Source organism: Dipodomys merriami, unplaced genomic scaffold (genome assembly GCF_024711535.1).
Source record: "Dipodomys merriami isolate MVZ:Mamm:240054 unplaced genomic scaffold, mDipMer1.0.p SCAF_3, whole genome shotgun sequence".
Classification (NCBI taxonomy): domain Eukaryota; kingdom Metazoa; phylum Chordata; class Mammalia; order Rodentia; family Heteromyidae; genus Dipodomys; species Dipodomys merriami.
Genome location: NW_027204492.1, coordinates 71,399,142 through 71,409,074, shown reverse-complemented (window position 1 = coordinate 71,409,074; position 9,933 = coordinate 71,399,142).

The following is a 9,933-nucleotide window of genomic DNA, read 5'->3' as shown; positions in this document are numbered from 1 at the left end:
GGGTTAAGATGGGTAGTAGTGATGGGGTGTCATTTTTGCCCTTAGGAAGATTTCCAGCAGCCTCCCCCCCCCCCCACAACCCCGGCACTGGCTTTCTGGCTCCCCCTACAGGTTGCTTAGAATAGCTGTGCAAGAGTTAGGCAAGCTGCGCCGTGCTGCCGGGATGGAACCATGTGCTTGGGGCCCTCCCAGAGTCACATGGCACTAAGAACTGGGATAGATAAACGTCCTGCCGCGCCACTAACCTTGTTTGGACTCCCCCAAATCTCAGATTGTTCCTTTCATCTACTTCCTACTCCCATTAATTCTTGCATTCTAGTTTTTTAACCAACTATTACTGGCAAAGATTTATTAATATTAAGAATACTAACAATAAATAAAATAGCCTTTATTGACCAGACAGTGTATGCTGGGTACTGTGCTAGGTACTTTGTGTGCATTACTCACCTACTAATGTTCACAATAATCCTATGACACAGGTGCTACTCTTATCTTTATTTGCAGAGAAGGAAACTGAGATTTAAAGTGGGTTACATTGCCTAAGGTAACAGATACAGCTAGATAGAAACACAGGCTATAAGAACCCTCTTAACATTCAAACAAAATCCTGGAAAGATAGAAGGGTAGGTGACATGGACCTGCTTTAAAGGAAATCACAGTTTATACGACTAATTAACACATACATATCTACTGGCTAGTGGAACGATTCATGGACTGAAAACATAAATACAGATTTCATCTCTGATTTTGCTATGGTCTCTGACTTAAATCATTTCCCTTTCAACCTTGCTTTTTCCCTGAAGAACATGACAATATGCCAAAGATAAACAAGACTAGTGGGAATACATAGGCCTATTAAGAACTTATTCACTATGGTGGGGGCATGAAAGGTTTCTAGAAGAACAGGAGCTGGTTCCTGGTGAGTGCCTAGAGTATTCCAGGTAAAGGGGATATAAGTGAAGAAATTCATGAAAAGCAACTTTGTATGTTTGTGAGGCCATGAATGTGACATGAAACTGTTACAGTTGCTGCAGGTCATTAATGGGGAATTAGAGGGAAAGGAGACCAGAAACAAAACTGTCAGACATTAGAAGCCTATTCAAGCACTCTCATGGAGTTGGCAAAGGACACTGAGGTGGACCAAACATAGTTTTGTCTTTAGGACATTGATATGAGATTTCCTTTCCATGAAAAGAGGAACAAGTCAACTCTTTTAGCTTCCCTCAGAGGTGATTTTGCCCATGATCACCTGAGTTGAGATGTTCATTCTTTCATTTGACAAACATCTATCAAGGATCTTTTATACTCCGTATGGTATACTAGGTAGGTAGGCATCAGCAATACAGACATGGGTAAATCAGTAATACAGACATATTGAGACTGAGGGAGATGAGTTGAAGTCTTAATTAAAGGATGAATGGAAACTAGCAGTGTGGGCATAGGCAACTCATGGGTAAAAAAAAAAAAAAAAGTAGCAAAGCCAGGAAAGGCATCTTCAGAAACCTGCCAAGTAGTTCATCGTGACTAGAAGTGAAGTGGGAGCACTGCCAAATATAAGCATGAGGATTTGGCAGGGGCCAAATCATGCAGAGCCCTGGGTGCCATGCTAAGTAGTTGGAGTTTATTTCAAGGGTACTACGAGTCATGGATGAGACTGTAAAGTTCTCAGGAAGAGGTGACAAGATGACAAGATGAGCTTTTATTTTTAAAAGATTGATATGGATGCTACAGGAAGACTAGATTGGATGGGGTCTGACCTATCTCCTCACCAGCTTCCCTGGCTTTCACAACTGCTGATGGAAGCATGAAGAGGAAGAGTTGAGAAGGTTGGTCAGAGCCTATCAATTGCAAGGAGCAGCAGGCAACTCTAGCACCTCTGCTCACCTTGACTGTTCTTCCCCAGCCAGATTAGAAGCTGAGAAGCAACCTAATGCTGAGGTTAGTAGGCAGGTTGTGTGACTATAATCTTTTCTTGCTTATGATAGATATAGCCTACAGACAAGAGGAAAGTTCCTCCAACTATGGGGACAGGAAGGGATGGAGGATGGCATCTAGGCAGAGTACAAGGAGCTAAAGTTTAAGTTGCCTTTAACCATCCTGATACTTATCTTACAAGTTCTTAGGTTATCACTTTATTATATGCCCTTCTGTTGATCTTTTGCTAATGTCTTTTTTGAGGAGAGGATAGTAGCAGGGCCTGGGCACTGTCCCTGAGCTTTTTACTCAAGGCTAGTGCTCTACCACTTGAGTCACAGAGCCACTTCCGACTTAAAAAAAATTAGAGATAAGAGTCCTATGGACTTTTCTTCCCAGGCTAGCTTTGAACCATGATCTTCAAATGTGTCCTAGGTAGCTAAGACAGCAGGCATGAGCCTCTGGCATCTGCTTCCCCATGACTCTTAAAGACTTGGATTTGAGCGTGATGCCAGTGGCTCACTCCTGTAATCCTATCTGCTGAGGAGGCTTAGATTTGAGGATTTCAGTTTCAAGCCAGCATGGGCAAGAAAGTCTATGAGGCACTTATCTCCAATTAACTAGCAAAAATCCAGAAGTATAAAGTGGCTAAAATGTAGAGCACCCGCCTTTAGTGAAAAAGCTCAGGGACAGTGCTCAGGCCCTGAGTTCAAGCCCCAGCACACACACACACACACACACACACACACACACACACACACACACACCCCATGGATAATGGTTAGGAGACAGGTTTGATTAGTCCAAGTGAGAGGGGTTGAGGGATGAACAAAGGCAGCATAGTGGGAATGGAGAGACTAAATGCATATGGAAGGGAAATGAAAGTTAGAACTTAGGACTGGCCTAGATGAAAGCAACATAAGACAGGGCCTGTAGAAGGGAAAAGTCAGAGTTCTAGTTAGTAACATTGGAACAACTGTCCCTGCCCATTTAGGAATTGTCTTTTCGGAGCCATTCTTTGTTTAGTCCTTAGAGATTTCAGTGTTCTGTTTAACAAAGAAGTCTACTAGCTTACAGATATGTAGTTTAAAGATGATTGGCAGAGCATCTGTGATTGTCACCCTTGAGTGCCAATGAAAGAGCAGCCTGCTAGGCCAAGGAAGGTTATGAGCTCTGAGCACCTCTGAAGTTTTCTGTGAGAAGTCACTCAGGCAAGACTCCCTTTCTTCCCCCCAATACACACAAGGAAAAAAGTGTATCACAAAAGACCATTTATCATAGAAGTACAATGTAACAATAACTTACCCACACAGTGCCTGCTGCACACAAAGGAGAACTGGTAATATACCAGCGGTCAGAGAAGGCTCTCATTCTCTCACTCTTGGGGACACAAGTAAGTGGGATGAGGACAAAGAGAACATTGGCCTCTAATGCATGGCTGGACAAGAATGGACAAGGGAGGGGAGGGGAGTGGTCCATTGCTCCCTGTAAATGGTAGGCCCTGGCCAGCCTTGTTCTCACCCTTTCCTTTCCACATGTCCCCCACCCCAGCAGAGGATAAAGGTGAGTCACTCTTCAGACACCTTACATAGCCCAGGAAGTACACCTTCAAACCAGACAGGTGAGGAGGTAGACAATTTAGAGTAGAAGGAAGAGGGGAAAGTTTTCCACAGTGAAATACTGACAATTAGGAAGACAAATTGGTAGCTGTTTGGAGACCAGTGTGGATACACAAGAGATTTCTACTAAGCCCAGGTCTTTAAAGGTCATGGGTAAAATACTAACAGAAGGGCATGTAATAAAGGGTGAATCTAAGAACTTGGAAGTGTCATGGCTAAAGGGCAGCTTGAACTGAAATTCTTCAGGTGCTGTCTGGGTGCCACCCTCCCTCCAGAGATGGAGTAACTTTCCTCTTGTCTACAAGTTACACCTGTCTTAAGCAAAAAAAGACTGAAGTTGCCCTGACTTGCCCACTGAACTCAGTATCATCAGGTTGTGCCTTTGCAGCTGGTCTGAGACTGATATCAGGTTCCCATTGAGCATCTACCTCAGTCCTCACTTCTTATACTTACCCTTCAGTCCCCTATCCTGAATCTAAATCCCTCCCTGCCTACCTATCCCCTGTCAAGGCCCAGGACTTGCTATTCTCTTTTAGTTTACCATCTATGGAACCAGAACCACCACCCAATGGCTGAGAATCACTGAGAAATTCCTCTGATCTCTACTCCCACCTGTATTTCTAAACATCTCTCCTGATTGCTATAGTCACATTTGCCCTGTATGTGGATCCCACATTTTCTTGTTAGGAATGCTTTTGGCCACAAACAATAGACACCTTTACAAATCTGTCAAACAGATAAACATATATGTGTTTCATTCAACAAAAATTCCCTTAATAGGTTGGTCCAGAGCTCATATAGCAATCCAGTGATATATTCATGAATTTGGCTTTCGCTGGGCATGGCAGTATTCACCTATAATTCCACTTATTTAGGAAGCTGAGGAAGGAGGATTAAAAGCTCAAGACTAGCCTGGGTTACATAGTGAGACCCTGTTTCAAAAAAAAAGAAAAAGGAGAGAAAGAGAGAGAGAGAGAGAGAGAGAGAGAGAGAGAGAGAGAGAGAGAGAGAGAGAGAGAGAGAGAGAGAGAGAGAGAGAGAGAGAGAGAGAGAGAGAGAGAGCGCACCTGGCTTTTTATCTACACTATCCTTAAGGTAGTTTTCCATTCACTCATTTTTTGACTGAGTGAATGGTTGCAGCTCTGGGTTTCATATCTCTGTTATAGACAGCAAGAAAGAAATAAACAAATAAACCAGGGGACAAGAAGGCTGAGAACATAAGACATTGCAAAGAAGGTTTACCTGTTTAGAGAACACTTTCTCCAATGACATTTGTGTCTCCTTCACTAGAACTGTCATATGGACATTCCTAACTGCAGAGGAAACTGGGAGATACAATACTTTTGACTGAGCACAATATTTCTCTGAACAATGTTGGGCATTTTATAAGTAAAGTAGAGGCAGGAAACTAGTGGCAATTATTATGATCCCCATCCCCCAATGGTGTCTGGACTATACTTTTTGTGTTTAAACCCCCTTAGATACAGTGCTTTGATTGCTGAACTTGAATGCCACTGCAGCTGGGTTTGTTCCTGTAGCACAGAGTAGAAGAGACCTGTCTGGTTTAACAACAGCATATGTGAAAAAAGATCTTGATTTGATTGCAAAGTCAATAAAAGCCAACAAACTGATGATGCTGCCAAAAGAAGTAATTAGATTTGAGGCGGCATTAATAGTAGTATAAAACCAGAGCAAGGGAAGTGATGGTTTTGTGCTTCTCTACACTTGTCACATCCCACCTGGAGTCCTGTGATCCATTCTGGACAATCCATTTAAACTAAGATACACTGATGAAGTACAAGGTGTCCAAAGGTGAGTTACTCAGCTGGTATAGCAGCAGCAACATCACATGAGAAATAGTTGAAGGCCCTGGGCTGATTTGATCTAGTGGTAAACAAACCCCAGTTAGGGGATGGTTCAGAAGTGCTTATTCAGATCAAGTTCCAAGCCAGAGAGATTACAGCAAGTAGAGTAACATCAAGTGATTAAGTGGGAGGATAAGAGAATAAATTATAATCCAAATAAATACTTATAGAGTATTTACACATAGGCTCAACATGTACCAGGTACTGTGGTAAGTATCTATAAAGTCATTTACTTTTCTATGACAATATTCTATTTGGTGTGCCAGTCCTAGGGCTTGAACTTAGGGCTTGGCACTGTCCCTGGGATTTTTTTTTTGCTCCAGTCTAGCACTCTGCCACTAGAGCCACAGCTCTACTTCTGGCTTTTTGCCAGTTAATTGGAGTGGACTTTCCTGCCCAGACTGGCTTTGAACCTCAATCCTCAGATCTCAGCTTCATGAGTTGCTAGGTTATAGGCTTGAGCCACCTGCATCCACCTCTATAACAATAATTCTGTAAGGTAGTAATATTATTGTCTCCATTTTTCAGATGAAGAAATTAACAGCTTAAGTCACTGGTCAGAGATCACACAATTAGCAAGGACCTGTGACAGAATTCGAATACATGTAGTCTGGCTCCAGAGTCCATGTTCACCTTACCTTGCTTCCTCTGAGAAGAAGAGTTTTAGCTGGGCACAAGTGGCTCAAACATGCATATCTAGCTACTTAGGAATCTGAGACAGGGAGCATTGGTGGTTCAAAGAAACCCAGACAGAAAAGTTAATGAGATCCTTTCTCAGTTTAGAGCTAGACACAGTGTGCCTGTCATCCTAGCTGGACAAGAAATCAAAATAGGCAGATTGAGCCCAGGTGTGCGATAGTGCAGGAAGTAAGACCCTATCTAAATAAGCAAAGATCAAGTCAGGCACTGGTAGTTCATGCCTATAATCCTAGATATTCAGGAGACTGGGATCAGAGAACCTCAGTTTGAAGCCACCCTGGGCAGGAAGTTTCATGAGACTATGTTCTTCAATTAACTAGCAAAAAGCTGGGAGTGTAGCTATGGCTTTAATGATAGTTCTAACCCTTGAGAAAAAAAGGCTCAGGGATAGTGCCCAGGCTCTGTGTTCAAGCTCCAGGCCAAGGAAAAGAAAGAAAGAAAGAAAGAAAGAAAGAAAGAAAGAAAGAAAGAAAGAAAGAAAGAAAGAAAGAAAGAAAGAAAGAAAGAAAGAAAGAAAGAGAAAGAAAGAAAGAAAGAAAGAAAGAAAGGAAGGAAGGAAGGAAGGAAGGAAGGAAGGAAGGACGAAAGAAAGAAGGAAAGAAAGAAGGAAAGAAAGGAAGGAAGGAAGAAAGGAAGAAAGAAAGGGAAAGGAGAATTAGAGAGAGAGAAGAAAGAACGAAAGAAAGAAAGAAAGAAAGAGAGAGAGAAAGGGAGAAAGAAAAAGAAAAAGAGGAAGGAAAGGAGAGAAGGAGAGAGGGAGGGAGTGGAGGGAGGGAGGATAGGTAGGAAGGAAGCAAGGAAGCAAGGAAGGAAGGAAGGAAGGAAGGAAGGAAGGAAGGAAGGAAGGAAGGAAGGAAGGAAGGAAGGAAGGAAGGCAGAAAGGCAAGTAACTGCCTAGGAAGTAGAAGGTCCTGAGTTCAAACCCCAAGTATTGCCAAATAAGCAGGAACAAAGAAAAGTCATGATTCTGGATAATTGCCTATATTCAAAGACCTGATAACCCTTTCCACTTCTTGATTGTTTGGATGTGGGTGAGATGGGACAGAAGGGGTTGTGAGATAGAAGGGGTGACATTTTAAGACCTACAAACCCAGGGGATTGGTCCTAGATATCTTGATACTTTGTCAGTAACATGTAGAGAAGTAAATGTCTACACATTCATCCACATGTACTCCACCACCTGACTTGAAATTAACTTCTCGAAAGAGTTGTCTGCCTTCCCTTTACAGCCTACTTTAATGTCATTTCCACCTCATCACCACCCTGGAAGTGCTTTCACCAGGCCCACCAATGACCTTAAGGTCACTGAATCCAAAGGACAGTTTTAGTTCTTTTATTACTTGACTCCTCATTGGCATTTGACGTTATTGACTACCTGCTGTTTATTGAGACACATCTAGTGGCTTGTTTCCTTTGTTTCTCTCCTGCCTCTCTGAGAACTTTTTATCAGTCTCCTTTAAGGGTCTATTTTTCTCTGACTGCCTTTTAAATGTTGGAGGTCCTCAAGGCTGTCTTTTCCCTGGGAAAGCTCATTCAGTCCATCACTTGCATCTAGAGTTTATATCTTTATTTAAACGACAGAAGAACAATGCAAATTCAATAAGAAGACTAAACCAATGTTCTTTTCTCTTCAATCTGATTTTCTGCCTTTCTGCCTCCTAAATATGCAGTCATGCCATTCAGAAAACTAGGAATCATCCTAGGCATCTCCTTGTCCTTATATGCAATCTATCAGTAAGTTTGCAGTATTTTACTTTTTTAAAGGTGTTCTAGTCCATCCTCATCTTTGGCGTTACACTGCCAGCCACCATCTTTGACTACATGATTATCATCTTTCATTTTATCTCCTACAATAAATAAGCTGTCTCTCTACACATCCACACTGCTTCCAGACTTTTCTACTTTTCTCCATTGCAAAATTATTTTTTCTAAGCTCATTCTGAGGGCTGGAAATGGCTCAAATGGTAGAGCATTTGCCTAGCAAGTGTGAGGTCTTGAGTTCAAACCCCAATATGAACAAAACAAAACAAAAGTTAAATACATCTAATAATATCATCTTAATTTCCTATGACCTTTGAAACGAAAAATTATTAACATGGACTACAATGTCATATAAGATCTTGGCTAAATTTTGCTCCTCCAGCCTCAGCATATAAAACTCTTTCTCCCTATGCACTGTCCTTTAGCCACAGTGTCCATCTTTCAATTCCAAATATTTCTTGTAAAAAAGCCTTAGAAGATAGGTTGGAAGTGTGGCTCAGCTTGTAAAGCACCATCCAATGAGCAAAAGCAAGGGTCAGATACTAAGTTCAAGTCCCGGTCTCAGGGGAAAAAAAGTCTTGGAAGAATCACTTTAGAATCCTAGCCCCATGGATCACTTCATTCATTCTTCATTGGCCACAGAACCTTTGAGCATTCTCTTTCTCTTATATGGAACATTCTCTTCATTCTCCATCCACTTTGCCTGTGTCTTCCAATACTCAGTTCTAGTGCCATTTCCTCAGGGCCAGTTTCCCTAAACTGTTCTTCCTGGTGAGGTCAGGTTGCCTCAGTCTGTCTCACACAGAAATGTCTTCCTTATTTGCATATTTTGGGGTATTGTATACAGATATTTCCCGTTGCCTGCACCAGGGGGGGGGGAGGCGGGAGGGGAGAAACTATAAGCTTCAAGTATCTCTCAGATTTCACATATATTCAGGGCTGTGTATGTTACAATAGAGATCATAAGATGCCAGTCAGGCAGGCACCAGTAGCTTGAGCTGTAATCTTAGCTAATTAGGAGGGTGAGATATGAGGATTGTGCTTTGAATCCAGTCTTGGCAGGAAAATCCGTGAGATTCCTTTCTTGGAGGCGGGGGTGGGGGGTGGGGGGGTGGGGTCGGCCGTGGGGCTTAAACTCATTCCCTGGGTACTATGCCTGGGCTTCTTTTGCTCAAGGCTAGCACTCTACTAGTAATTTTGAGTCATGGCCCCACATAATGTTTTCCGGTGGTTAATTGGAGATAAGTCTCATGGGCTTTCTTGCCCAGGCTGGCTTCAAACCGTGATTCTCAGATCTCAGTCTCCTGAGTAGCTAGCATTATAGGCGTGAGCCACCAGCACTCAGCTTCCATGAGATTCTTATCTCCAAATAACTACCAAAAAAAACAGAAGTGGAGCTGTGGTTCAAGTGTTGGAGCTTCAGTCTTGAGCAAAATTGCAGCAATTGGGTCCTGAATTCAAGTCCAAGGACTCTCTCTCTCTCTCTCTCTCTCTTTCTCACACACATACACACACACACACTCACACACACACACGAAGCTTGTCAAGTCATAAAACCCTATCATAGAGCCAACTCTGTGAATATTGGGAGCTAGAACTTCCCTCCTGTATGTCCTCATCCCCAAGATTTTTGTACTCCAATCTGGAAGACTGTTTTACCAAAGGAAAGGCAGTGGTAAGATTAGAATGTGACCTTGGGCCCTTAGGGGGGAAGAAGATATTCAAAGGGTCCAAACTGGAAGTTAAAACCCAGCCCCTTCCCCCAAGGCAATTCTTTCTTCAGTGCAGTGGGTTTCTTTTCTCTAGGGAAATGGCTTTGTTCTTCACTTCATGGGACTGGATACAGTTGGTAGTGAGAACTTGGGGATCCAGCACTGATCTTCTGATCATCTTCAGAGCCAGTTCCGAGGCAGAGCAAAACCTTGACCAATAGGCTCCTCATCTGAGACCTGGCGCAGATAGTTTGTGAAGGCAAGACAAACCCCTGCTCACTTCCCTGCATTATCATGCCTAGGTATGTTGCCTCATGGAGATGGTAAAAGGATGACTCAAGGAGCAAGAACTCCGTCTTCTAT